Below are 14,006 nucleotides of genomic sequence, written 5' to 3'. Positions count from 1 at the left end.
CCCCACACAGTATAATCTGCTCCACAGTGGCCCACACACAGCATAATCTGCTCCACATGGCCCCCCACACAGTATAATTAGCTGCACAGTGGCCCCCACACAGTATAATTTGCTCCACAGTGGCCCCCACACAGTACATTCAGCTCCACAGTGGCCCCCACACAGTACAATTTGCTCCATGGTGGCTCCCACACAGTATAATTTGTTCCACGGATGGGTGCCCAAAGAGAGGGCTCTAAGTGCCACCTCTGACACCCGTGCCATAGGTTCACCATCACAGTCCTATGGGAACAAAGGGAAACCCAACATGGCGAACCATGGCTACCACGGGCAACAATTTTATGATGCCCTCATAAATTTTCAGTGTTTGGTGGTTGTTAGGGATGCTTTCTTGCACTGGAGAGTAAAGCATCTTCGGAAAGTCTAGAAGCCGCCCCACAAGGTACTGACATTAGTTTCATACAGATTTTCCTGTTGACAGACTCCCTGGAATGGCCAGTTTTACCCTTCATTCACATCTGCGTTCGGTATTCCGTTTGGGGAGTCCGCATGGGGACCCCCCAACGGAATTCTGAACGCAACTGCAAGCGCTGTGCAGTAAAAGCACACGGACCCCATAGACTATAATGGGGTCCGTGTGCTTGCTGCGCGCTGCCTGCACGAATCATGCGGACAGGAAAGTAGATTGTGAACTACTTTCCTGTCCGCATGACCCCTGCTGAGATCTGGCGGCAAGCACATGGACCCCATTATAGTCCATGGGGTCCGTGTTCTTTCACTGCACACTAATTGCTTATTCGGAGTCATGTGGACTCCCCTGGATGGAATACCAACGCAGATTTGACCCAAGCATTAGCCCTATACAGATACATTTGTTTCTCAGCAATTATTGTACATAGCACCTTCATGGCTGGAGAATGACTTGTTAAAGGTGTGTACACATGGAGACTATCAGTTCAGATTTTCCAGCTGTCACTTTCTTGCAAGACGATTACTAAGCTGCCTGTTTGATTTCTTCAGATTTTCTTTTAGTTGCTAAGTAATGTCTGGATCACATAGACAAATAAGCTGCAAAGTTCCAGGAACATGTTAGGCTATTTGATATATTTGCTCGACTTATTTCATAATAAACACACCATTGAGATTTACTAGCACTGAGGAAAGGTGCAGTCATATAGCATTAGATAGGTGAAGGACTTGGTATGGTCAAAATTTTAGAATATTTTTTTTACTTCTGGGTATAACTGCAGGCTCTTCTGTCAGTCACTGGTAAGGCCGCCCACTAGACTCTGAAACCTTGAAGGAACAGGAATTTCACTGAATCAGTGTCTGCAGCTTCTTCAACATGCTGTCCGCAACTCAGACTGCACATTCAGTGCAATAGGTTTCCTTTTCAAGGCCGGCGTCATACGTGAGTGGGAGCTGAGCTGGCACTACAAAGTCTATGGAACTGCTTTCGCCTCTGTATACTTTGCAGATATCAGCTGCTCAGTGAGGGTGCCAGGTGTCGGACCCCCACTGATCTGATCAGTGGTGTAACTAAAGTCTTGTGGGCCTTGGTGCAATCTTTTGTCTGGGACCCCCTACCTCATCCTTCCAGCAAATTCTTTATAATGATGATTATGGGTGCTAAGGAGTTTAATTCACCTTAGTGTGGTTAGGGTAATCTGTGGGTCTCCTTGGTTTATGGGCCAGATGGAAGCTGCAGTCTCAATACTGATGCCAATGCTTAAGGCTTCTGGACCCCGATGCGACTGCACCCCCTCAAGTTACGCCCCTGGATCTGATATTGATGACCTAAACTAAGGTCTGCATCACACAGCCAGTTTTCACGCCAACGAGAAACATGTTGATCATCACTTCTTTGCATTGGCCTCACTAGGAACTGAACAGGGGAGGAACAATCTCTTCTGCGATTATCGCGGGATTATCAGAGGTACTGCCCTTATTACCCAGTGATATGCTGCCCATATAATATTAGTCTGCCTAAGGGTCCATTCACACGGAGGAAGTTAGCACTGATTCTAGGACGTAACCCACGTCAGAATCAGCGCTGAAAAAAAAGGCTCCCATTGATTTCAATGGGTTCCGTTTTCCACGCGGAACCCATTGAAATCAATGGGAGGCTTTTTTTTTCAGCGCTGATTCTGACGCGGGTTCCATGCCAGAATCAGCGCCAACTTCCTCCGTGTGAATGGACCCTAATAGGGGCTTTAGGGTAGATCATCAGTATGTGACCATGGACAACCCTTTAAAGGGCATTGTTGCCAGCAAAGACAATATTGCACTTTTATAAACGTGCCCCAATAATATCAACATTATAAAAATAATTTTCACTCTGTGGCTTGAAGAACGATACGAAAAAAGAAAGAAATAGTTGAGCATAGTCTCGCCTTATAAGGATGCAGAGCATTGCTTCTTATCAGCTAATCTCACCGGCCATTTGTCATTGCCATAGTGTTTTCCTGCTCCTGCTTAGTGTGCTAAATACTGTATGTGACTGCAAAGTAACTGGTGGAGATATGCACCGAGGCCGCTCTTCTGTATCCATACAGGATTGGCACACATACAACAAAACTAGGATTATGAGATAGGAGACGTATGTCCCAAATTTCTCACATAATTGTGATTTAATGTAATTGCTTTATTTGTTAGATATGACGTGACCTTTGCCTAGGATATTTATGGAGTCTTTCACCCAAGAAACAGGGAAGATACAGAATCTCATAAAATGGGTTTACGTTTTTTTTTTTTTTAATGTGTTCATTTACAAGGGAGTTTTGTCGCAATGTATGGTATATCAAGTGCAAACTTGGTGTAATGGGTATAAATGGGATATGCTTATGATGCTTATTATCCAGATTTTTGTTATATTTTCAGCCCTGTTCTTTCTGGCTACACCTGGGCTGCTAAGGCCCTGTTCACACGGGGCACGGGACTGCGTATTTTGGTTCTGATACTGACGCGGGAAGCCGCATCAGACTAGGACCAAAATGTGCCTGTCGCGACTTCCCACTCCGGAGTATGCCCAAATGAATAGGCCTAGTCCGGAGAGTGCTGCTGCGAGGCGGCGCTGGGGCTGAATCAGCCACGGAATCTGCCTGAAGAAAGGGCAGCTCGCTTCTTTTTTCTGCTAGTGGGAGCAAACCGCTAGCGGAAAAAAATGCTAGCGGTCTGCATAGACTTCTATCGTGAGGGGGCAGATTTTGAGGAGGATTCAGTGCCAAAATCCGCCACCTCTTGCCCCGTGTGAATGAGCCCTAATAGAAATGCTTGCACCCTTGTCCAATCTAGTATCTTGAGCTCCCCTGGGTCTCTTCTATGTGACATCCCTTATGTTGCAATTCCTATATATGTTTTATATGTGTCTTAGGCTAAGGCCCACGTAACAAAATGCATTAAAAAACAGAGCAGGAACACATTGCGCTTTTCTCCACAATGTTGTTCACTGTGTTTTTTTTGCAAGTTCCTCTGCGGACTTTCTTCCAGCAAGCATTTTTAAAAACGCAAATTTTCAACTGCCAATTTTTTTTCTGCAATGCATGAATGGGATTCATCAAAATCTCTTTCACTTTGCAGGTACATTAAAATGCAGCGTTTTTTTACCGCAGTAAAAATGCTGTGTTTTCACAACAAGTGTTTTCAGCCTTAGGCTGTATTCACACAGAGTAACGCCAGGCGTTTTTTGTGTGTTTTTTGCACATAGCGCCGCGTTTACGCCGCGTAGCGCCGCGTTAACGCCGCGTATACGCCGCGTTAACGCAGCGCTATTTAGCGGTGGCGTTGCCCGGCGTTAACGCGGCGTATACGCGGCGTAAACGCGGCGCTATGTGCAAAAAACACACAAAAAACGCCTGGCGTTACTCTGTGTGAATACAGCCTTAATGTGATATTTAGCACAGAGAACTGGTTACAGCATGAGACCCCATCAGGGTATTAAGATAAGGTAAGATAATCCTTTAATAGTCCCAACATGGAGAAATTCAGTGTGTTACAGCAGCATGGATAATACAATAATAATACAAGAAAAACCACATACAAAAAGCTCAGATAGAAAGATAAAAAGATATAGGAGAGAAGATTGTAGGAGGCATAAGGGTAAGTTCTCACGGGGTTTTTTGGATCGGAACCTGAGGAAGAGGCCGCCTTAGGTTCCAATCCAAAAACCAGGTAACCGCAGCTGGATGCCGGTGCAATGAAATGGGCCTAGCCCGGAGAAGGGAGTTTCTTTAGGCCAAATCGCGAGGCGACTCGGCCTGAAGAATGAGCATCTCGCTTCTTTTTTCCGGAAGTCGGAAGAAACGGCTCCTGGAAAAAAGAGCTGAGCGGCTCCCATTGATTTCAATGGGAGCCGTCTTTTTGGTCAGGGTTTTGAGGCGGATACGGCCTCAATATCCTGACCAAAAAACTCTGTGTGAACTTACCCTTAGAGTTCTGTATTTAAGGCTTCTGGGAGGCTCTAGATATATGCAAAAAATAGGCCTTGTATTTGCAGGCAGCTACTAATTGCCATGAGTAAGGGACGGATGTCCTGAAACGCGTAGGCTTGTCTGCTGACACTGTTGTGCATATATCTATACAGGACTAACTTTGTAAGTTTTTTCTATATTTTTCTATTCCTGTATCTGGTACCTATTTTATGCTTTTATGAATAAAGGCTAAGTTTTATTATATTACACTTTTTTGTGCTGAAAACTTCTTAGATTTTTCCTGAGCTGCAAATCATATATAGAATGTGCTGTGACTTGTTCCATACAGTGAATAAATGGATGGATCCCTATCTTTTGTAACACATGGATTGGCCATCTAGGCTCTATTTTATTTTCCTAGACCTGTTCTAGCATTACTATAGGTAGTGTTTTGTTGGTTTCCAGCGTGTGCAGTTCTATCTCGAATGACTGTTCTTCGATTTCTATGCATATATCTTCTGTAGATAAAGACTTCTTTTAAACAGCTAGAATTCCTGCCGAACCTATTTCCTCCTATTTACCAATGCCATTCATTGCAAAGGAAGGGAAACAACATTGTGAAATGTAAAAGATCCATGAATAAGTGGCTCGGATCCCTGCAGTGAGCAGATTCTGGCCAATAATTTCCAGCTGTAGAATTCAAATGAAGAATTCACAATGGGCTTTTTTTTAACTTTGACATGAGTGACATGAATAAGGAGTCTTAGAGTCGGCACTTTGGTTGAGGTCATTCATTATTAATGTATGGAGGAGTATTGATTACACCGGCAGAAAGTTAGTTAGATGCAGATCCTGATCATTGGTACATAAGCAAATTCTCTCAATGGACTGTAAAAGATTTATTAAGGGGCATCAAAGTACCCTATGGCAGTTTTAATTATTTACAGAATTTTGGAACAAAAATACAATTGGACAGCAATGGGTGAATATACCCTCATTGCAGATCTGCAGCTATTTATGAAGGAGTTGGAGTCAGACTGTGGAAAGTCGGTGCTTTGGTCTACTGACTCTACAGCCTTGATTTATCTTGCTTATACACAGTCCAGTCATATTAATGTGACCGCCGCCTACTTTTGATGTCAACGTTAAATAACCAATTGCAGAAGGCATGTGTCATCAGGGTGCACTCATCATTGTGGAAGGCACGATGGATGAATACAAGTATGCATCTATCCTTGCAGACCATGTTCACCCCTGCATACAAATAGTTTTTCCTGAGGATGATGGCATCTACCAACAGGACAATGCGACGTGTCATAAAGCTCACATTGTACGTGCGTGGTTCGAGGAGCACCAGGATGAGTTTACCGTACTACTTTGGCCAGCAAATTCCCTGGACTTGAACCCGATGGAGAATCTGTTGGACCACCTCGATCGGGTTGTTCACGCCATGGATGCTCAACCGCGTAACCTAGCGCAGCTGGACACGGCACTGGAGTTGGCATGGCTTAACATCCCAGTGAACATCACCACAGCATCCCCTCTCTTCCTGCACGTCTACCAGCGGTCCGCTCTGTGAAAGGTAGATATTCTGGATCTTGACATGTGGTCACATTAATGTGACTGGACTGTGTATAACACCAACATATACCACAGTGCTTTAAAGCACTATGAGGAAACCAACGCAAGCAAGTAGAGAACATAGAAAACTCTTGAACAGATTCAAACCCACAGACATAAAAAAAATTGCTGCAGATCCCACTTATACTTGTCAGTCAAACTGCTTGGGGACCCTAAAAACGGAAACTCACGTTACCCGTAGAAAACCCACAGACCCCATAGACAGTAATGGGGGCCACCAGGTTTCCACCCAAAAAATGCAGAGAGAAAAGTCCTTGCTTTCAAGTGGAATGGGGAACGGAATCCCTGATGGGAATTTAGGCTTAGGTCTAGACATCACATAAAAATTATATAAAAATTATATGGCTGGTGTGCCCCACCGAAATCGGCAGTTTTATAGACGGTCATATTGGGAGTTTGGTGAGATTGCAGCTGCTGGAACCTCTATTCATCATGAGAAGAGAAGAGTTAGAAACTCTCTGGGGCCTTGTGGTGGGGTAAAATAAAAAAAGAAATAATATCAAATCTAGATCCTTTATTCATGCTGTACCATCCGCCATTCCCTGGTCCAATTTTTGCCTTCCTCTAGGTCAACACTGTAGCAGACTGTAGGTTGGACTTGATGGACTGATGTCTTCATCCAACCTCATCTACTATGTAACTACGTAAACAGGTTTCCATATTCCTTTTATTGCTTGGGCCAATTTCACAGTCATTATTTTACATCAATATTTGTATGTCAAAACCAGAAGTGAAACCTATACAAAGGAACAATCTGATAAAACGATTTGTACCTCTTGTGTTTTGGAACCACTCCATGGGTGTTGTAAATATGCCAATGAGTAATGTTGGCAATATTCAAGAACCCTCTGGCAGTGAACAACAGATTTTAGAATTGAATTATCATGCACAAATGAGCTGAATAAGTGCCAGACATGAATACATATGTTGTCAGCGCATTATGTTACACGCAGAGGTGTAGCTAGCGGTTCTGGGGATCCGTTGCACTATGGAGAAGATCTAATGCAAGCATCTACCCCGGTTACATAAATGAGCCCCCTTTCCGCACTTCCTACATCTCTGTTTAGGACAGATTGTATACGTCAGTATCACCATTGTTAGAGCTAACTTTATTATTTATGTTGCTTGGACATTTTTATTTTACAGATATTGGGGTTAATGAATGGCCAAATTAGGTAAAATTACTAACCATAGTCTAAGCAAGAAAAATGCAAAAAATATGGGGGATAATCATTAGGGTTGAGCGATCGAGATCAGAAAAGATTGGAATCCAATTGGCGATGGAGTAAATTTCACGATCGCGATCGGAATTCCGATCCCGATCTTTTCCGGCAGGATCAAGGTCAGAGGTTATCTCAAGATCGGCTCAACCCTATTCATGTATATATTATAAATAGCGTTGAGCGATCGGGATGGGTAAAGATTGGATCCCAATCGGCAATCGAGCAAATTTCTCGATCGGGATTGGCAGGAAAATCTCAAGATCGGCTCAACCCTAATAATCATAGCTTTCTGCCACGTGACTCCAACGAAATCCTAGAAATCAAGGTAACTATTCATATAGTTTATGTTCTGAATATGAAAAGATGTATTGAGTCGATTATATACTATGCAACCTTTCAGACTGCCCAATGCTTGGCTAATGTCTTGCCAGTGTTCAGATCTCACATGTAGCCAGTGTTTAAAGGCACGTTTAAGCAACAGAAAAGGCGTTTAAAGCTATCATGTTACGTTTTCATGCAGTAAAAAATGAACTTTTTATGTCTAAAGTTTCCAGATGTTAGGCAAACTGCTTCCCTTCTGACATCAGGTTTAACATCCCAGATGTGGAAGATTTCCTCCTTTACATCTTATTCATTCACTAGAAATCCAGACTAGAAAATTCTGTTAAACTTTGATAAATTGGGCACAATTTGCTCCATTTTCATCCGCTCCTAAATGCGTGGCTTTGGATAAATCTCCCTCAACGCTAGATTATGTATTAAAGGGATTCTACCATTAAAATCTAATTTTTTGTTAGGAATAGCCTGGTAATAGCGTGGTATTCTATCGAATAATACTCACTCATCTCAGACCACTGGTTTAGTGTTCCAGATCTGCCAATTGTAACTTTGCCCACTCCTGGGTATATGATGAGCCCACTGTTTGACTCATCTCTGGTGCTCCTGGTGCATGCACAGTTTAGTCATTAAGCCAAGGTTATTACACCTTGGTATGACTGCCTTCTCATTGAGTGGAATGAAGCCAATTTAGCTAGGACTTGCCAAACATCTAATGTGTATGCCCTGACTTTCTCTTGACAGCAAATGTTGTGGCCAATAAGGGTCACGCATTTCAGATTTCAACATGACCAAGTCATTGCTCTCATTGAAAATAAGCCACTACTAGGGTTGAGCAATCAGGAAAGATTGGATCCCGATTGGCGATTGAGCAAATTTCACTATCGGGATTGGCTGGAAAATGATCGAAAATCGGATTTTAAAAACGATCCTGAAATCTCAAGATCAGCTCAACCCTAGCCTCTACCTAGAAGAGGTTTATTTGACTCTTCCTATTAAGCACACATATATGTTTGCCCAACCAATGTTTGCTTGTCTGTGGGGAAGGGAAGTCCAAAGGAACTGGAGTGTTCGTCCAATATATGGTCAAGCTTAGCTTGCTCGATCAATATTTAATCGATAGGGATCCAACTATTGGAGTCCCTTTAATTAACACCGTGAAGGGTCTTCTCTACCTGGCCCATCATTGCCTAGGCCATCATTAAGTAGGGTGTGAGCTCCTTAGCACGCAATAAGCGACTATTAGCCTACACTAGGGTGTCACCCTATATAGTCAGGTCATGTTACATCTATTTATTTTGAAGGCATTGCAAGTGGAAATACTTAAAGGGCAGCCAGCCAATGGAAAACATCTTCACGTGTCCTACGCCATAAAGACACATTCATTTTAAATGGCTTAACTTTATTCCCACCAAGGTGTGTAAACGGCTCAGCAAAATAAGAAAGTCATCGTTTACAATGTTTGAATAAGGATCTGTTCACACTTGCATTGAGGTTTCCGTTTGTAACGGAAATCATGACACATTGCCGGAAAACGAACACCAGCAGCCCCTGACGGACCCCACTAACTTATAAGGTCTGTGGAGTTTTGCTATGGTTTTCATCATCTTGACATGAAGAATAGCACTCTTCCTGTTAGATCTGAAGGAATCGACTACAGAAGCTCCAAAATGATGTAGAGGGAGCCTTATGTGATATGTTTGGAACTATTTTCTAATCTGTTACAGCAAAAAATCTTCTCCTCCTTTTTCTATTATTTATATATAATTAGATTATAATATATTAATATTGTTATTCCTGTCTGTATCCTGACATAATATGGCCGCTATGTGTATGGCTAACAGGGTAACAAGTTCCATTACATCATAGGTGCGCGTAACACATTGAAATCAATGGGCGGCTTTTTAATCCATTATGTGTCACTAAGCAGAATCCATTGAAGTCAATGGGATTCTGTTTTGCAGCACTGATTCTGACACGAGTTTACGTGTCAGAATCAATGTCGCGGTACATCGTGTATTCATCCCTTACTCTGGGATGTAGGAAGTACATACATGGCACAACCTTAATCCTCACCTTTGATTTGATTTAATGTTTTTCGGGAGTAATATTTTGTGAACTGTAAGGGTAGGCTTGCGCATTAAAAAACTTCTTCATGTCTTTAAAGCAGATTTTGAAGCTGTTTGTAGGGGAAGTTAAGTAAAGTCTATGGGGCCCGTGTCCAGACAGTTAATACAATGAACGCTGTTAGTGAATGAGCCCTAAGAGTAGAGTTTAAGTCTTAATAAATTAATAAATAAATCTTAATAAATTTCCTGTTAGGTCTAACTATGTACCTATGTATTTGAATTGTCGATTGGTCTCCAGTGAGCACGGATCCCCGGTTTATGGACACAGTTCCGCAGGGTTTGCTTCCTTCCTATGTACCTCAGTCATTGTAAAGCTAGTATTTAGGCGGACCATACACATTAGATGGTTATATGACTGACAGATTTTCCTTCCAGACCCCATATACTTGTATTATTTTGCCATATTCCTGCCAGGTATTTTCCCTCTTCTCAATAGGCAGACATGAATAACGCTGCCAACAGAACTCTGGTTTCTATCCCTTGAGAATGTCTTAAAACTAGGGTTGAGCGATCGGGATCGAGAAAGATCGGATCCCGATCGACAATCAAGCAAATTTCAGTTGGAAAATGATCGACTATCAGATTTTAAAGACGATCCTGAAATCTCAAGATCGTCAACCCTACTCCATAAACATAAAGTATCTAGGGTTGAGCGATCAGGAAAGATTGGATTACGATCAGCGATCGAGCAAATTTCACGATCGGGATCGTCTGGAAAATGATCGAAAATCGGATTTTAAAAACGATCCTGAAATCTCAAGATCGGCTCAACCCTACTTAAAACCAAACTACCTGATCCTTCTGCCATCCCCATACGTAACTACTACGTTACTACTACCAATATGTGGAAACTGCCTGGCTCAAAAGCTACAGCTTTAGACTGTAGTTTTTAGACACTCAAATAAATATTAGTTTCTATTGGCAAAAGTACAATGCGTCTTTACTTATAAAGGGGTCATCTTAGACATTTATGCAATGGGGTTAATATTGGGTAATGGAGTTTCTGGGTGATAGCGGGTCATTTGCTTGTCATTGCTTGCAGTACTGTACTGTGTGTGGCCAGCTGAACATGCAGAATATGTGTGTCTAATTGGCTTGCGTACACATTGAGAAAACAAGATTAGTCACACACAATACATCAACTTATTATGTTTTTTCTTAGAAAAAATAGACCTAGTAAGATACTGTAAGTGAGCACAATAGCCGGGGAAGCAGCTGTGTGTTGTTATCACAGCATAGGCTAATTGTAGCCTTCTGTTTATTGTCTTCTGATGCTTCTTTCCCATTCATGGCCATGTAAAGGAGAATGTTTACATTGGGGAATGGTAGAAGGACATTTTCCTGAGCCTAATGGATGTGATGCAGGAATTAGCATCTGGACGAGTACAACTGTGTCAACCATCTAAAGACGTAAAAGTGACAAACTATGGAAAACAACCCTAAGCTTCATATCCGAGCGTATCAATCGTAAGCCGATCATTCAACACACATCACATGGCACTGACGTCACTAGCTGGGTTGCTAAGTTCTGGCAATCTTTAAACCAGATTTCATTCATTTGTTTTATGATTCATAAGAGTCCAGTCTTTGTGGTTTCTGGAGTGTCTCTATTCAGTATGGAAATTTATATTCATGTTTGGTTTAGCCAAGGAGGAGGAAGGTCAATGACAAAAAAAAAAAAACTTTGCCAATGTGAAAAGCCAATTTTTAGCTCAACCTATGCGTCGTAGTAACAAAGTGATTTATCACTGCTTTTTTTTCCCCTTGATGTAGTTACTGCCTATCGATCTTTGAGACCCATATAAATGCCCAATAAATTATTTAAGAAAAAAAGATAGCAGTACTAGAGATGAGCGAGTAGTATTCAATCGAATACCTCGCTCCCGTAGGAATACGTGTAAGCGGCTGAACACCAAGAGGTTAAGCGCATTGAATATTCACTGCGCTTAACCCCTTGGTGTTCGGCCGCTTACACGCATTCCTATGGCAGGTAGGAATACTACTCGCTCATCTCTAATCAGTACCCAGTAATAATGAGGACTATATGACCATCAGATCTGACAGCAAACATGTCTAGAGCTTTGCCCCTTGCTTCATTAGACTGCAGGCTATAAGTTTCCTTTTAACTTCTTGCATTGACGATATTAGAAGTAAGCATGCCGCCATATACAATCATTATAATGTAGCAATTATTGTATGTGGAATACTTAGAATACGTTTTGCATTATAACAGTAGCATGTACAGAGTTTACACAAGGGAATAGGTTCTATGCTTGGTCAATGACAAAGTGTTTTATTGCTGGCCAGTGATCACGACAGACATTTATAAGACTGGCCATTCAGGTGACCGTTGTCCATGTAGAATACCCGTAAGTCACAGGTGAATTTTCCACTTTGTCTAGATATATAGACTTGTTGATGTGAGGCCAGCAGAGATAGCTGTCACTGGAGCGAAGCACCTATAATTTGGATAATATGAAGATAATTGCCTAAAATGGGTCACTGCCAAAAGACTGAAGTCATTGAATGTCCCCTCTCATCGTACAGGAAGTTTACACATGTACGGATGACATCAGCACAGAGAATCTTAACCCTCTATTGGAATTTGTCTCTGAACATCCAGAATAGACTCATTTATACTACCTTACTATGTGGCCTCTTTTATTGCAACCTCCTGAATGCATTTCCTTTACTAGACAATGGAAGCAAATGCACTGTCCAGTAAATACAAGGGCAAAACACAGCTGGAGGCAAATCTCAACCAAAATAAACAAGCAGGGAACCAGAAACCTTCCATGAACAGATCACAGCAAACAGGAGTCCCAGTGGTCTCAGCCTCCGCTATATACTTTAAATATAAAAAAAAAAAATTTGAGGAGTCTTCAGTAGTTGATAGCTTTTTTAATGGCTAACTAAAAATGATGACATATTGCGGGACTGCTATAAGGTCCCTTCATCAGGCTGGTATAACACAATATACAGCCTGATGAAGTGACCGTCTTAGCAGTTGTGAAAGCTCGCAATAGGTCATCAGTTTTATTTAGCCATTAAAAAAAGCTATCAACTACTGAAGAGTCCTTAAAAAAAAATTTTATATTTCATATCCACTGGCTAACACGGTACAAAGATATTTTTCTATATACTTTGTATATCCCTATCCTGTCTGGCCTGAAACATCAGATACCTCCTGTTGTGACTTACTTTCCTGATCTGTTGTCCTCCTAGGTTAACTCTTTATGGTAGTAAATAATAGGCTTTGTTTAATCTCCATTACCATTCTAGATGCTGTGTATAGCTATTGGCATGCAGATGTTTTAGCTTATGTTGTAGTTTAGAGAACCTCGGAGTCCATATTACAGATTGGACAGGCATCGATTCATGTAAAGCACTGTACTTGCTGACACCGTAGACATGCTATGCTATAGGATTTTTACCGGAAGGAGAAAATCCATGAATGTGAATATATTTAGGACCTGCTGTTTAGACAAGATCATAACTTTAGTCTAGACTGTGAGATTAGTGCAAAGTATAGAATTACCAGAAATATCAATAACAGATTTCTATATATGTAACATGTGGCAGTGTTATCCATACCACCCAACTTTCAAAGGAATGAAGGGGGGACAAAAAGAGTTAACTCCTTGCTATGATTGACAGGGCCAGACCGTGCACATGTCCGTCATGGTAGGGAGGTACTGGAAAGCATAGCTCTTTGGTGCGATGAGAGCAATGGAGATACCCTTGTTACCTCTCCAAAGCATATTCAGCTGTCAAAACTGGGTTACCGAGCACATTACAGTGATAAACAGCGTAACTCAGTTATGTATATTTTGTCATTTTGGAGAAAAACTGCTTAGAAGTCATATGCAATTGAAGAAGGTGGTGCCCTGGGGGCGGGCCTTCAGCCCCGGGAGCACTGCTCTTGCCACCCAGACCTCTACCATCTTCGATCTGTGCTGTTGATTCTCTCACAGCTATGACATTGTCATGACCTATCCTACTTGAGCTTGGAGATGAAGGCCCGCCCCCAGTGCACCAACTGCCTCATTTGTGTAAGGGCTAGTTCACACGGGGGGGGCGTATTGGCCGATTTTGGTCCTGATTGTGACGCGGGAAGCCGTGTCACAATAGGGCCAAAATGCGCCTGCCACGACTGTCTCGGCTTCCCGTTCCGGAGTAGGGCCAAATCAATGGGCCTAGCTCGGAAGTTGCTGCCGTGAGGCGGATGCCGGGGCTGAAGAAAGGGCAGCTCGCTTCTTTTTTCTACA

At 42.2% G+C, this 14,006-nt stretch overlaps 1 protein-coding gene across 1 annotated transcript in view; it reads left to right on the top strand.

Annotated features, from left to right (window-relative positions):
- Positions 1 to 14,006, top strand: part of CHST3 (carbohydrate sulfotransferase 3) — an 84,638-nt gene that overhangs the window by 5,439 nt on the left and 65,193 nt on the right. The gene's annotated exons all lie outside the window — the stretch shown is intronic.

This window comes from Leptodactylus fuscus, chromosome 10 (assembly GCF_031893055.1).
Source record: "Leptodactylus fuscus isolate aLepFus1 chromosome 10, aLepFus1.hap2, whole genome shotgun sequence".
In the NCBI taxonomy this organism is placed as follows: domain Eukaryota; kingdom Metazoa; phylum Chordata; class Amphibia; order Anura; family Leptodactylidae; genus Leptodactylus; species Leptodactylus fuscus.
This window is presented reverse-complemented; position numbering and strand designations above follow the sequence as displayed.